Below are 15,470 nucleotides of genomic sequence, written 5' to 3'. Positions count from 1 at the left end.
TCAGGGATGGAGCTGTGTCCCCTGTCCCTGCTGGGGACACCAGCACAGGCTCAGGGATGGAGGCACCAGGAGATACCAGGATTTTGAGAGAGACAGCACCACAGGGAGATGTGTTAAAACATGAATTATTATTTAATTATTGTTTTTCTATGGACTAATGAAGGAGTGAGGATGTCTTCACCTTATTCAGCAGATGCTCTTGGTCAGTGGTCACAAGGGTTTTTAAAGATTAATTAACCAATAAATTAATGCCACAAAAGAATGATTCTACTTTCACACCAGTAGTTAATTAATGTGTTTTATACATCTCTGCTGCAGTGAGGACTTTCTTAACCAATCATCCAATGACACACAAAGCTACTTGTTATACCTTAAACTTCTTATTGCCTTTATAACTACTTCTGTATCTTAACTTCAAAACCTTAAAACTTCCTACAGCCTAACTTCGTGTCTTTCTATTTAAACTCACATTCTAATTTATGATTCTAAATCCGGAAGCCTTCTCCAAGGTCTTAAATCAAGCCCTGTGTCTGAGCTTGCATTTACAGGAGCTTGGGAGCTTTCTGTGCCTGCAATTCCCAGGGGGAGCCGCGTTCCCTGCCCGTCCTGGGGACATCGGCAGGTCCTGAGTGTGAACTGACCCCTCACAGCCCGACACGTCCCAGGAGGGATCATCTGCTTCCCTCGGGGAGAGGACACCGGTGCCGGGGTTTTGGTCCTCCCCAGGAACCCCCAGAGCATCCTGGAGAGCAGGGATGGAACGGGGTCAGCACCGGCAAGAGGGGAGGATCCACCCCGAGCCAGCAGAGGAGGGGCTGAGCTGCAGCAGGAGCGAGGCCCTGCAGGTTTTGGGATGGGGATCTGCCTCCTGCCCCGCCCAAAGCCGTTCTCCAGGAGCAGGGCAAGGCAGGGGAACGGAACGGGAATTGTGTGGAGGGTGGGAGCATCCCCAGACAGCCAGAGCACGAACTGTGTGCGCAGCAAAGCCAAACGGGAAAGGGATCCAAGAGGCAGGGACAGGATTCTGGCAGCTCCCACCTCCCTGCTGCTCCCTCAGACCCCTGGCCCTGCTCAGACATGCCCCAATTCCGCTTTTATTGCCGGAATTCTTCCCCATCCAAAGGGCTGGATTAACAAAAACGCAGCTGAAGAGCCACAGCCCGATTGCAGAGCTGGTCCCAGCAGAGCTGCTCCGAACCTCGTGCCCTGACCCTGCACCCACAGCCAGGCAGGCTCAGCCTGGCCCCAAAATCCTGGAGAAGGGGAAGGGAAGTCCTGGCATGTCTGTGTCCATCCTTCCCCACGTGTCCCATCTCACCAGGGAATCCTTCCAGCTCCTTCCTCCCTGCTCTCCCACAGGCAGAGCCCCCAGGCCGGGCCAGCTCACACCCCCAGCCCGCCCTGGGCTGGGAATTTGGGATCCTTGGGAAGGAGCCCTCCCCACGCTGCCTCCTGCATCACCAGCACTGCGGGATGCGCTGCACTACGGAGCCATGGAAAGGTTTAGGGGAAAAGGGACTTTAAAATTCATCCAGTTTCACCCCCTGCCATGTCCCACTGTCCCAGCTGCTCCAAGCCTGGCCTGACTTCCAGGGATGGAGCAGCCACAGCTTCTCCGTGAGCTCCTGTGTGAGCTCAGTGCCAGGGCTGGAGCAGCTGCCTCGCTCCCGGAGGATCTAAACCAGCCTGGAGGGATCAGCCGGGCTCGGGGCAGCCCCTTGCCACAGCCACAGCCGAATTCCCAGAGCCTGTCCCAAGGGATTATCCCCAAACCTGCCAAAACCCCGGGCGGGCAGGGCAGAGGTGTCACCGCAGCTCCTGGGCGGGAGGAGCGCTTTGTTCCCTTGCTGGGAAGGTGTTAATAAATAACCTGGCCCAGACAGGCGCTGGCGGCTCCCTGAGTCACCGAGAGCCCGGCTCTGACTCACAGACACCCGGGCCGAGCCCCCCGGGGCACGGGGGATGCTCAGTGCCAGGATGGGACCCCCCAAGCCCTGCCTCTGTAACCCCAAAACAGCCCAGGCTGGGGGAGAGCTCCCCAGAGATGTGACAGGACAGAAGTCTCGGAGCTGAGGGGCAGGGGGAGCTGCAGGGAGGAGCCCAGGGCACTGCAGAGCACCCCCGGATCTGGAAGGGGATGGCTCTGGCTGCATCCCCGGGGACATCCAGGGATGCCACAGGTGAGTCCTGCCAGAGGCTCATTCCTGGAGGGATGCACCCAGCTCCCAGCTCCATCTGCAGCTCCCTCCTCGAATTCCAGCCCTGACCAAACCCCCCCGAACCTGAGCACAGGTGGAAGCCTAAAAATAGAGCATCTCACCCCCTCCACCACACCCCTGAGCACTTTCTCGTTCACACACTCCAACCTGTTCTGCCTCCCGCTCTTTCGAGCAATTTTCCCCTCCTTCCCCACAGGAAAAGGCCACCCTGGTTCTTGAAATCCGTGTGTCACTTGTTCTAAATCCTGAGAAAATGACAGGCAGGGCAAGGAATGAAGAAAGTCCCATTCTCCTTCATTTTTGCAGCAGGGTGAGGAGCACGGGGTGACATCAGGCTGGGCCAGCCCTGCGTTTCAGGAGGGCTCTGGCAGCCGTGACAGTTCTGGGTCAGTGATTGAAGTGTCCCCAGAGTGACAAACCAGGCTGAGGGACGGGCCTGAGCCATTCCCTGAGCACCAGGGAATTCTTAATTCCCGGCTTTTCCTGCTGGAACTCCGGAGCCCCTCGCGGTGGGCAGGCAGGGGCTGAGCAGCTCCCCTTGGTTTCTGGATCCTGGTGATCCTGGTGATCCCTGGATCTTCCAAAGGAGCTGATCTGGATTTGCTGCAGGGGAGGGGATGCTCTGAGGCACCTCCTGCGCCCACAGAGGCGTGCAGAGACCGGATCCCCGGGATAAAAGGGATTCCAGGGGGTCCCCTCCTCATTCCAGGGTGGAATAAACTGTTCACAGGGTGGGAAAAGCGCTGCAAACCCTCCGTGCCTGTCCCCAGGGAGGTGATGATGGTCTCATCCCGCAGGATCCCAGCCCAGCTCTGCTCCCCACGGCCTGGGGACATCCCAAACCCACACGTCTGGCTCAAGGTGTTCCCTGGAAAGCTTTGGATCAGGGAGTGACACCAAACCAGGGTGCAGAGGCCACACCGGGGTCCTGCCCCGAGCTCGGAGGTGGGAGAGAGGGATGGAGGAAAGCCCACGTTGATTTCACAGCTCTGAGCTGATTTCCAGCCCTGGGATTACCAATTTAAGCTGCGTTTTTTCCTGCGCTGACCCTAAGCTGATTAATTCTCTGAGCCCCCCCACTTCTCCCCTCCCTCCCTTCCTTCTTTCCGTGGAAAACGAGGGAATAAAATCCCGGTGGAATGTGCCTAGGCAGAGCTGGGAGCAGAGATGCTCCCCCAGCCCAACGGGATCCCACCTCCCTACGGAGCTCCCAACCACCACAACCCTGATCCCAAAGGATGGAGCAGGGCAGGGGTTGAGGGATGGAATCACTGATGAGGCCTAAAGGTGGGGAATTTTATAAATGACTCCTTTGGAATTACTGCCCTTAAAACTGGAATGGAAAACTGGGATGAAACATGGATAAAGCACGGGTAAAACATGGATAAACCACAGCTAAAACATGGATAAAACATATCAGATCCCAAAGGATCTGATATTCCTGAGGGAAGGAGATCTCCCAGCCCACGACCCCAGCAGGTCATGGTGAGCCCCATCAGCTCCAGCACAACGGGAATTGTCGGTCCCGGAGATGCAGCCAAAGCCACCCTGGCAGCATCCAGCCACACTTCCCGAGGGCAGGAATCTCCTCTGGGATGGATTTTTGGGAGAAAATTCCACCTTCCTGAAGAACTGGGTGCTCCCAGCGCTCTCCCCCGCCGAGCTGGGGAACAGCTGATCCCTTTTCAACACTTCCACACATCCCAGCCGTAATTTATGGAGCTCATTTCCCCGGCACCCCGAGCTCAGCACCCGCCTGCCCTGGGAGTTTTGTTTGCTTTAATTGAGTGGGGAGGGAAAAATAAAACCAAACTTGGAAAAAAGCAAAACTCCTCTCCCAACCCCCTGGTTTCATTTTCCAGCTGCTTTGATTTATGGATCGGCCCATTCCCGTTTAATGGGCTGTCCCTGCCGGAGCCAGGGGGTTTCCTGCGGGGCAGGGATTTGAGGGGGTCCTGCCATGTCCAGGGACTTCGTTCCCAACATCATCCCTTGGATTTGAGGAGGAGGGAAAGCTCCTGCTGGATTCTGCTGCACCTTTCATCCCCAGCCCTGCTTGTCCCACTTCCCGACACCTTCCAGCTCCCTGCTCCCAACATTCCTGCAACAAAAACCACTCTACAGCAGAGCAAGATTCCAAGGGAGATATTTTCACAAGGACTGCAGGCACAAAACCTGATTTTTTCCAAGCTACACCCACTTCCCTGCTCCCTCCTTCCTCCTGCCGGTGCTGGTTTATGGATAAAGCCATAAAACTTCAGTGGGATTTGGGATTTGGGATTTGGGATTTGGGAGGGGAATCCCAAGGGATGAACAGCTCCATCCCAGCCCCTCCTGGAGAAGGGGAGACCTGGCCAGTGCTGGAGCCCGGGGAGAGGATCCCAGCAGTGTCCAGCCTTCCTCCCTCCTCCTCCTCCTCCTCCTCCTCTCCCTTGGGCAGGATCCAGGGCCTGGAGCCTGCAGGGAGAACTCCCAGCGGATGAGATCTGCATCTCCCTTAATTAAATTGTTCCTCTGGGATTAAGGAGAGGGCTGTGCCCAGCGCTGGAGCACCAAGACCGGAGCCCAGTGGGTTTTCCCTTCCAGGCTGGATGCAGGAGCTGGAGGAGAGGGAGGCTCCACATCCAGGGGGGTGCACAGAGGAGCTGGAGACCTCTGGATTACGGAGAGGACGGGTGAAAACTCGGGCTGGAGATCCATGTGCAGCCCAGCTCAGCCAGGACACCCCAGCTGTGGCAGCCACTGGGGTGCTGAGGGAAGGATCCTGTGGAAGGAGCCGCAGCCCCTGGGGATTCCCAGCTTTGTGGGCTCCCACAGATTATCCCCAATCCCAAACTGGGATCATCCAGGAGAGAAATCCCGACCCCACCGAAGGCTAAAAGCAACAAAAACAAGGGTGGACAATGAACACGGAGAAGCCCCAGCCATTCCAGCCCAAAGCCCCCCAGTTAACCCATCCCACTGAAGGTGGGGATGCCCTGGCAGAGGAGGGGGTGCTCCCCCAGCTCCCTCGGGCCCAGTTCCCCCAGTTCAGCCTGGGTACGAGCACTGGGAGCCGCGTTTGCCCTGGGCTTGGCCTCTCACAATCAGGGCTTTCAGAAATGCTCTCCATCCCGGAGCAGCCTCAGCCTGGCTGAGCCCCAGCTCCAGCCCAGGACAAACACAGCCCGCCTGGCCTCGGAGGTGCCAGAGGCTGGGAGGCACGATCCCTTTGGATAAACATCCCTGCAAACCCAGCCCTGTGCTGAGGGAACACGGAGAGCGCTCCGTGCACGGGGTGAAGTGTTTGGGAACACGGGGGCACCGGGAGATGCTCTCCCTCCCTCCCTCCCTCCCTCCCGCCCGCCAGGCTCCGCTTTTACTGGGGATTTAAAGGCAAAGCCCAGCAGGAGGCTCGGGAGGAGGAGGAGGAGGAGGAGGAGGAGGATGGCCTGAGCCACCTGGGGGTCCAGGACAGGCAGGAGATGTCCCCATGTCCCTCACGCCTCTGGGGGAGGCACAAACGATGCTGGGCAGGAGGAGAGGCAGGGCTGGGGTGCAGAGGGGGATCCAGCCCTGGGAATGGGCACAAACAGCTGCAGGAAAAGCCCCAAGCTGAGGAAGTTCAGGATTAGGGTCTCACACCCTGACCCTGCACCAGGGCTGAGGAGGGACTCACACTGACACAGCAGGGCTTGGCTGGTTCTTAGGAAAATCTTCCCTGGGAAGGTGGGGAGGCCCTGGAAAAGAATTCCCAGAGAAGCTGCGGCTGCCCCTGGATCGCTGGAAGTGCCCAAAGCCAGCTGTGAGCAGGCTGGGACGGTGGGAGATGTCCCTGCCCAGGGCAGGGGTGGCACTGGGTGTGCTTTAAGGTCCTTCCCAACCCAAACCATTCCAGGATTCCATGATCAGCATTTCCAGGATGAGCTATCCTGGCTGGAGCATCCCTGCTCCCCACGGGAACACTCCATTGTGTCCAAGGAAAATATTCCAGCAAAACCCAGCTGTGCCAACCTTTCCCAAGGGACTGCCCAGCCCCATTTCCCCCTCTCCTTTGTCCCTCTCCCTGCATCCCTTGCTTTTCCAGCCTCCAGAGGGTTAACAGGTGTGTTCTCCTGCAGGGCTGGGCTCCTTTCCCTCCCTCCTGCCCCTCTTTCCCAGCACGGACTCCGAGACCGGAGGCTCTCCAGATTTAATCTCCAAGACAAACACCCTGGAGCTGCTCCATGTGCAGGGATCCAGAGGAGCAGGGCTGGGCTCGGGGCTCTGCCCACCCCTCCCGGCTGCCAGGGATGTGACCCCAGCTCTGCCGCAGGTTTGGAGCTGGGAGTGAAGGAATTCCCGCCCCGAGAGCCTCTGGGTGGTTTTTTATGGGATGGGAGATTCCACAGGGGCAGAAGATGAACAATAAAACCCCAAACGTGGCCCTGAGTGTGGCTCAAGGTGCTGATGAGGTGAAGAACCAGCTGGTTTGTCCCAAAATGTCACCATTTTATGGCCATTCCTCCTGAGAGCCCAGGAAAAATCTGGAGGAGGAGGTTTGGGAGCTGCTGGACGTCACCTGGCACAAGGCAGGGGTTTGTTCAAGGTCATTGCTGTGACAAAGGTTTAAATCCCACACCAGGGGTTTGTTCAAGGTCACTGCTGTGACAAAGGTTTAAATCCCACACCAGCTCCGGGCCCAGCGTTCCAGAGACATCCAGGGAGCACCTGGATGCTCCTGCTGGGAAGAGGAAGGAAAACATCTCCAGGTTATTTGGCGTCCCATGAAACACCTCCAGCTTCCAGCGGGAAGTTGGGAGATTGGGATCATTTTCCATGGGGAATGGCAGAGCCAGAAGAGAGCTGGGATTAGCCCTGGAACAACCCCAAAATCCAACTTCCATCCCTAAAAACAACAGGCAAAAACCTGCTGGGCTGGAATTGGGTCTGCTCTGGACATTGGACTCATTTCTCAGGGAGAAATGCGTTTTCCTGGGATATTTTGGGGCTTCCAGGAGGGAAGAACTCTCCCAACCAAGCTTAGAACCTCCAGCACAGCCTGAGAACTGCATTAGCTGTGAAGGGATTTGGATCACCCGGATCTGGGATCACCTGGGGTCTGCCCACGCCTCTCCCCAGCTCCAAAGTGGCTCTCTGAGGATGGTGGCTGCATTAATCCCACCCCACACCGGTGTTTCCATGAAAAAAGCTCTTCCATAAACCCAGGGGAGCAATAAAAGTATAAATAGTGCAGCAGGCACCACCGAACGGGGCCGTTTGAAGCGGATTTATTTTCCCCTGTGCTCTGTGGGGTGGTGTTTAAGGTATTTAAGGATGAAGGAGGAGGATGAATCCGAGCTGCTCTGTCCAAACACCCCACAGAGCTCCGGTGGTCTCCCAGAGCTCCAGCCCCCCAAATTAATGACCTGGCCCCACCTTTCATGTGCCACCCACGGGAACACATCAAGCATTTCTCCCCGGCTGCAGCCGGGAGCTCCCAGAGCTCCAAAATCCCAGCCCGGCTCCCTCCACCCGGATATTTCCCCATATTTGCCTTTGGGATATCTTTTGATATCAAAAGGTGGCCACAGCCCCGTCCCTGAGCTCGCTGGTGGTCCCAAAAAAAGCGGCCAGAGGATCTCAGCCCAAGCACGGCCAGGTCCTCGTGGGCAGCCACAAAAACCCTTCAAAGGAGCCGGGAACAGGGAGGCTCCAGTTCCCCCAAACCCCACCCGGGGACGCCGAGCTCGGTGTGCCCAAAACCCCGGCCAGGGGGGCCGGGCAGGCGGGAGAGGGGCAAAGGAGGCAAAGCCACAGCTCCTGTGCTCCATCCAAGGCACGAGTCCAGCGAGTTCCCTGCGGTCCGGCCACGGGAAGAGGATTTTTCCTGGATGGGGCCGTTCCCTGCTCACATCCCCGCTCCGGGCCAGGAGAGGGACAAAGGGGACACTGTCCCTTCACTCCCAGCTCGCCACGAGAGGGGGGACAGCCCAAACAGCTCTGTCACCCCAGCCGGGTGCCTTGGGGACAGCGAGGTCCCTGCTCACCGCCCCAAAACCTCCTGGGGGTTTTCCCCTCCTCTCCGGGATTGAGCTGCCCCCAGGCTCCTGGAGGAATTTTGTGTCCCCTGCAGCCCCAGCGGTGACAAGGAGCTGCCACTGATGAGCTGGGACATCCTGGGATCAGGACAGCACCTGGAACTGCTGGGAGCAGCCCAGGGATGGCAAAACCCCTCAGGATTTTACTGTCACCGTTAATTCCTGCTGGAATTAATCTGTTCTCTCAGCAGAGCCTCCCCTCCCACCCACGGGCTCCTTTCCTTCCCAAATATCCACTCCAGTTTTATTCCTTTGTGCCTTCCTCCTGCTGAATTCCCAGATTTTCGGTTGCACAGGGATAAACCCCCCCTCCTTTTTCCGCTTTCCATCACTGTCCGTGTCACAGGGGCACAGGGAAGTGACCAAATCCAGAGGATTTCCCTAAATGCAGAAAGGTGTGGAGCCCATGGCTCACCCCTCCCTCCCATCCCGGGGGAAGGGCTGCCGGGGTGTTGGATCTGTTCCTCCCCAATTCCCACGGGCAGAGCTCTCCTGAGGCTTCACCTCATCCCCTGCACGACAGCAATAATAATTAACCAGTAATTAATTAATTAGCTGCTGCAGCGGTTCCTGCTGCTCCCTCAGCACCTTCTGTCCAGCCGGTTCTTCCCGTTATTTTTGCTCCAGGCAGGAATTTTGCCCCTGACACAAATCCCTGGCCAGGAGCAGGAGCGGGATCAGGATGGTTATCCCAGATCCCCCGTGGGATCAGCCAAGGAACAACACCCCCTCTCCCAAACCGTGCTGTTATCCAGGGAATATTTCATTCCAAGATAACAACAGCCCCAAGCTGCTTTTTCCATTTGGAGTCTCCGATCCAGGCAGGAAGTTTGAGAGGACGGAGGGGACAAACTGCGGTGCTGGAACATCTGCTTTGCAACACCCAGGAGCCCCTCCTGGCCAAAAGCCTCGGGGCTGGAGCACGGGGGGTCTGGAAGACGCTGCAGCTGCTGGGAAGAGCCTGGCTGAGCTCCTGGAATCCCGGGAATCCCAGGAAACGGCACAGGGAGCCCAGGATGCCATCCCTGCCTGGGAGCCAGGTGGCTTTCCCTGCCCGTGGACACCCGGAGTGGAGGCAGGTGATGAACCCAGGGGCTGTTTGCTGGGGAGCAGCAGGGAGAGCCCCATTCCAGCCTGGGAATTGCCCAGCTCTGGGCTCTGGAGCTGGCAGTGGGAAAACAGGGATCAGTCCATGCAGGAACAGCCATCCCCTGTGTCCAGGGGGATCAAGGCAAAGCCACCTCCCATCCCTGCTGGAGCCCCTCCTGTGCCCTGAGCTGCTGATTCCAGCAGGATTTGCCACCCTTCAGGCACTGGAATACCTTGGAATACCTTGGAATACCTTGGCACCACTGGAAATGTAGGAAAAGTCCCGGTCACAAGGCAGAAATCACCCGGAGGTGCCGCTGTCCCCTGTCCCCCAGGCTGAGGGACTTCAGTCCTGCTCCAGGGACAGGGCAGGGATGGATCCACAGATCCCTTTCCCTCCTCACCTCTGGGAATTCACATGGAATGTGACATTTCCTGCCGAGGAATTGTGCAGATGTTGGATTCCTGGTGGGAACCTCGCATGGGCTCCCTGAGGAAGTCAGGGAAAGTCTGGGGAGCACAGGAACACCTCCCTGTGCCCACAGGGATCCACACAAGGAATGCCGAGCACGGGAGCAACACCCCGGGGTGAGGCAGGACAAATCCTCCCATCCACGGGATCCCCAATTCCTGCACTTGGCTTCCCAGTGAATTTGGTCCTGGCCCCACACGAGCAGGGATGAGCCAGAGCATCACCCACAGGGATGAAATCCATCCCACGCCTCAGCAGTGCGGAAAATCCAAGGAAAAAACCCTTGGAAAGAGGCGCAGGAATGGAGACGACATTCCCTCACTGCTCCAGGCCACAAGGATTTAGGAACCACGGGAATGATGAGAGGAGAAGAGTTCCGGAACAAGGCTGACTTGTTTGCATGAGCACGGCCGATTTTCCTGGGAAAACAGCCTGAAAACCACCGGAGAAGCTGTGCAGGGATAAGGGAGCGGAGCTTTGGAGAGGTGGGGCTGGGGATGAGGCTCGGGAGCAGAGCTGGGATCCGCTGGGCTCATCCCGCGGCCATTCCAGCAGAGCTCTCCCAGCCCCGACATTCCCAGAGCCGTCGGAAAGGCAGAGAACGATCCTGTCCTGGTGTCAGGCTCTTGGCAAGCGCCCTCCCCACCCCCCGACAGGCGCATCCTGTTCGGATCCGGCTTGGGAATTCCAGGAACATCTGCAACCTCCCTCGCCCCAGCTGCGTGTCCGTACCTGCAGCGCATCCCACAAATCCCAGATCCCATCCCACATCCCACACCCAGCGCGGCTGGAAAAGGCAGCGGAGCCTCCCCAGCACCGCTGCGGCTCCCGCAGGAGCTGGAATGTTTCGTCCCCAGCAAATCCCCTCCGGGAAATGAATAAATTGGGAATGTCAAAGCCAGCGTTCCGTGGAACGCCGGGAGGGGCGGGAGAGGAGGAGCGCACGGGGATGGGTGAGCAGCGAATTCCCAAATCCCGAGGAAAATGAGGAGAAGTAGGAGCAGCACCGTGATCCTGACAAGGGGCAGGCAGGGAGGATCCAGCTGGGAATGCGGGGCTGGGATGGAGCAGAGGATTTGGGAAAGGGAGCCTGTAAAACACCGCTAATCCCCCCTGAGCGCTCAGCAGCCACAGCAGGAGGCTCTGCCGGCGTTCCAGGAGAAATCTGGGAAGCGACAGCTCCTGCTGTCCTATCCTGCCGCTCTGCAAGGTGGGAAAAGCTCTCCCTCGGAGCAGGACAATTCCCATTCCACCCCTGCCATGGGCAGAGACACCTTCCACCACCCCAGGCTGGCCTTGGGCATTCCAGGGATGGGATATCCACAATTTCCTCATTGCCAGAACCGCTGGCAGGGATGAGCTGCGGTGCCGAGGAGCATCGGGGCCGTCCCAGACATCATCCCCACCCTCACCCTCATCCCACGGACACGGAGCAGAACCAGGGATGGACACGGAGAGCAGGATCTGGTTCCCAGGGGATCCAAAGGAAGGTTTGGACACCGTGAGGAACGAGGCCTTTCCTCGCCGAGCTCACTTGGCTGCTGCAGGGAAATGGAACGGGGAGATAAGGGGCAGCCGATGGGATGCACATCCCTGTTCCCGGCTCTCCCCGGCCACCTCTGCGCCTCAGGGGGAAAATTCCCGTTCCTGCAGCCCAGGAATGAGCTGGAGAGAGGAAAACAAAAGGGACGCTCTGTGGAGAGGCTGAATTAATTCAATTCCATGCAGAAGGAAATTTGTCCCCCTCGCCAGAGGGAAAACAAAACGGAGCAAGCAGGGAGGGGAGGGATTGAGCTGCGCTCGGAATTCCAGGGGAAAATCCCCCCCGGGCACTGCCAGAGCACCACTCCAAGGGCGCCGTGTCCTGCCCCAGCTCTCCCAGTTGGGATGCCAGGGCACAGGGAATGGAAGGGAAGAGGAACTGGGCTGAATTGCGAGGCTGCAGCCAGGCCCTGCTCACCCAAGGTTATCCAGAGCAGCGTGAGGCTCCTCCACAGCGGATCCAGCCGCTCGGAACAGCCCTGGATGGAGCAGGCTCCGGGAGGGACAGGAGAAGGAAAAGGAGGATTGGCGTGCCCTGGCTTTGGGATTGGGATGAGGTCTGGAGGAGCACAGAGCGCTCAGTGCCATCCTCCCAAAGCATCGATCCCAGCCTGCATCCCGCTCCTGCTGGTCCCCAGGGAATGGGGGGGTCCAGAGGTCCCTGGCAGCTCCTGGGCTCCCAGGAGAGAGCCTGGCTCTGTCCCTGCGGGGCCAGGGGTCCCTGCCAGCGCTCCAGAGCCTGTCCCACCGCAAAGGGAAGGCAAAAAGCATCTCCCAGCCGGTTTTATTTTCCAGAGGGAAAGCTGAGAGCCAGCCCAGACCCACCCCGTGGTGCTCCAAGAGGCTCTCCCTGATTCCTGCATCCATAAAATCTCTGCTGGTTTATTCCCACTGGGGAAATCCATCCTTTCCCTGGATGGGGCATTTTTGGAAGAGGCCACAGAGCTCCTGCTCCTCCTCCATGGCCAAGGACAGCCTCCAGCAGCACCCACACCCCTTCCTCACATTTCAAATCCACCAGATTCAACCTTCAGGAAAAAAACCAACCTTCAGTGAGGCAGAGGGAGCAGCACACCGTAAACCAGCAGCACCCAAACCTCACAGAACTGCCTTTTGTGGAAACACAGAATGGTTTGGGATGGGAGAGACCTCAAAGCTCACCCAGTGCCACCCCCTGCCGTGGTTCCACTGCCCCAGCTCGCTCCAAGCCCCGTCCAAGCTGGCCTTGGGCACTTCCAGGGATGAAGCAGCCCCGACCTGTCTGGCATGGAGGGTTAAACCCAGTCGAGGGTGAGGCAAGGCCCAGGGATGAGCAGCAGCTCGAGGTGGGCACACCTGGGGCCACCATGACCCCACAGGGCCATCCCTGCTCCCCCCAGGCCCAGCAGGGATCAGCACACGGATAAAGGATCCCAAAACCTCACCCACCCCACAGCCCCTTCCCAAAGCTCCTCCTCTTCCCCTCCTCTGCTGTGGGGGCTCTCCAGGTGTTCCCAACAAACGTGGGGGCTTCAGGATCCCCCAGATCCAAGGAAAAGAAAGGAAAGGTTAAACAAGCAGAGAAAGCCACGGCGGCTCCATCCAACAGCAACAGCGTTTGGCAACGGGGTTTGGAAAAATTCATAATTCTGCAAAATTTCAGCAGTGGGGAAGTGGATGGGGGGAAAGGCAGCCTGGAAATTCAGAAATGCCTTGAAATCCTCTCCCCAACCCCAAGCAGGGCTGGGAAATAAGGAGCAACACAACACAACACATTGCTGATGGCTTTTCCATTAAAGCCACGCTCTAAACCCCCCTCCTTGTATCCCATCCTTTGCTTGCAGCAGGCCCCACTTCTTCTCCTTTTTTTTTTTTTATTATCCCTCCCCTCCTCTCCCTCCTTTTTAATAATAATAATAATAAAATAAAAAAAAAAAGTTATATGACTTTAATTAAATGCACTTATTAAAGGGTGAGCTATGTGCAGAGGCTGGGTTTGTGCTGCAGGCACATTTTCCAGGGAGCTGCCGAGTGTCTGCATCCGCCCGCCCCGGGCCCTTTTTAATGCCCAAATAAATCCCCACCTGAGGTGCTGACAGCTTTTTATGCACTGAGGCAGCCAAGAAAGTAAACACAGGGGCAAAGTTTTAACCTCTTGCAGGCACAGAAACTCCTCCCAGCTGGGCCAGGCTCAGGTGGGAAGGCCCAGAAGAAAAGGTGTCCCCCCAGTGTCCCCCCAGTGTCCCCCCAGTGTCCCCCAGTGTCCTCCCAGTGTCCCCCCAGTGTCCCCAGGGCTCAGCTGGGATAGGACTGAGCCATTCCAGCCTCTCCCAGCCTTGTCAGCTCAGGGAGCAGCTGTCAGGAGCAGTAAATAATTGTAATTAAATGTGAGGAAAGCCCCATGGCCACGGAGATGCCGCGAGGGATGGAGCAGCTCTGCGGACTGGGAGAGTTGGGAATGTTCACCTGGAGATGGGAAAGCTCCAGGGAGAGCTCAGAGCCCCTTCCAGGGCCTGAAGGGAGCTTAGGAAAACCAGGGAAAGCAGAGCCAGGGAGCAGCTGGAGAACCAGAGCTGTGCCACAGGGCCACAGGGAATGGCTCCCCACTGCCAGGGCAGGGAGAGAGGGGATACTGGGAAGCAATTCCTGCCTGTGAGGGTGGGAAGGCCCTGGAATGGAATTCCCAGAGAAGCTGTGGCTGCTCCTGGATCCCTGGAAGTGTCCCAGGCCAGGTTGGAGCAGTGGGAGGTGTCCCTGCCATGGCAGGGGGATGGATCCACGGCCTGCATGGGATTTAAGGTCCTTTCCAAGCCAAACCATTCCATAATTCTGTGATAGCAGGAAAACTGTTCCTGTCCCAGCTGGAACGCAACGCTGGGGAGGTGTCAAGTGATGGAAAACATCCTCTCCCTGTGGGAATCTCCCAGCAGCAGCCCCGGGGCCTGCAGCTCCCGGGATGCCAGGCTGGGCCCACAGCATCTCCACATTATCCAGGATTTGCATCCCTGTTTCCAAAGCCAAGGCCAGACTTTGCATATTGTCAGTGAGGGAGGAAAGATGGGGCAGATAATGGGCAAACTCCAAACAAATCCAGGAAGGAAAGGAGAAAAAATAAAAATAAAAAGGAACCAAAGTCGCAGAGGTGCTGCTTTTTCCCTGGGCCAAACGTGGCGTTCCCCTTTCCCAGAGCTGCAGCAGGAGTTCCACCCGAGCTGCCACACTCTGGAAACAGCAACTCTGAATTCCAAAGGTGTCCAATTCCCAACCTCCCAGCGCAATTAACAGCCACTAATTAACTCCGTGTGCTCGGGGCCTGCCAAAGCCCAGCTGGGCTCAGCTCAGAGCTGCCAAAGGCAGCACCTCCCAAAGCCAGGGGCACCAGAAGCTCCTCCCGGGGATCTCAGGATGCTGCAGCCACCTCCTGCTCCAAGAGACGGGAGATTTCAGCCCCAAGAGCAGCATCCCGGCCTCCTGGATGAGGAATTCCCGGCCAAAATAAAGGATTCCCACAGGGAGCTGGAGGCTCTGGGATGGGCAGGTTTGGCGCTTGCCCTCCTGGAGCCTCAGCCTCTGCTCCAAGGGTCTTGGGAAAATCTGGGATCCTTTGGGATGTCCCAGAGAACACCAAGACATCCCAAAGGATCCCAGAGAGAGTCAAATGTGAGTCCAGAGCCGGGATATTCCGGGATGCTCCGACACCTCCCGTCCCAGCCAGGAGCGGGAAGCAGCGGGATGCTCCATCCTGCCAGGAGCGACGCTTTGTGCTGATGTTTTTAATAAGTTTTTTGCTGGAATTTGCAGCAGCCCAGCCCAGCCTTCAGTGGGTCACTGGGGCAGCGCGTGGCAGGGCCGGGCTCCAGCAGAAACTTTCCTCTTGTCTGGAAAAATTACGGCCTCGGCCGCTGCTCCCACATCTGACAAGACGCCGCATGCTCCGCTAATCCTCGCCGGAGATTAACTCTGGATTTAGAATTCCTCCTCTCGGTGTGGCAATTAGGAGAGCTGGCGGTGGGCTGGGCTTTTTTCCCTGTCTCTAAGCTCTTGGAAAGGAGAGAACTTTCTCTGAGCTGGCTGGGAAGGGTCGAGGTGGATCTCGTGTTGTTTCTCCTC

At 57.7% G+C, this 15,470-nt stretch overlaps 1 long non-coding RNA gene across 1 annotated transcript in view; it reads right to left on the bottom strand.

Annotated features, from left to right (window-relative positions):
- The window catches only part of LOC107212498, a 38,434-nt gene that overhangs the window by 2,024 nt on the left and 20,940 nt on the right, over window positions 1–15,470 (bottom strand). The window lies entirely within an intron of this gene.

Source organism: Parus major, chromosome 18 (genome assembly GCF_001522545.3).
Source record: "Parus major isolate Abel chromosome 18, Parus_major1.1, whole genome shotgun sequence".
Lineage (NCBI taxonomy): Eukaryota > Metazoa > Chordata > Aves > Passeriformes > Paridae > Parus > Parus major.
Note: the sequence above shows the minus strand (reverse complement) of the source record. Positions and strands in the feature narration are given on the sequence as shown.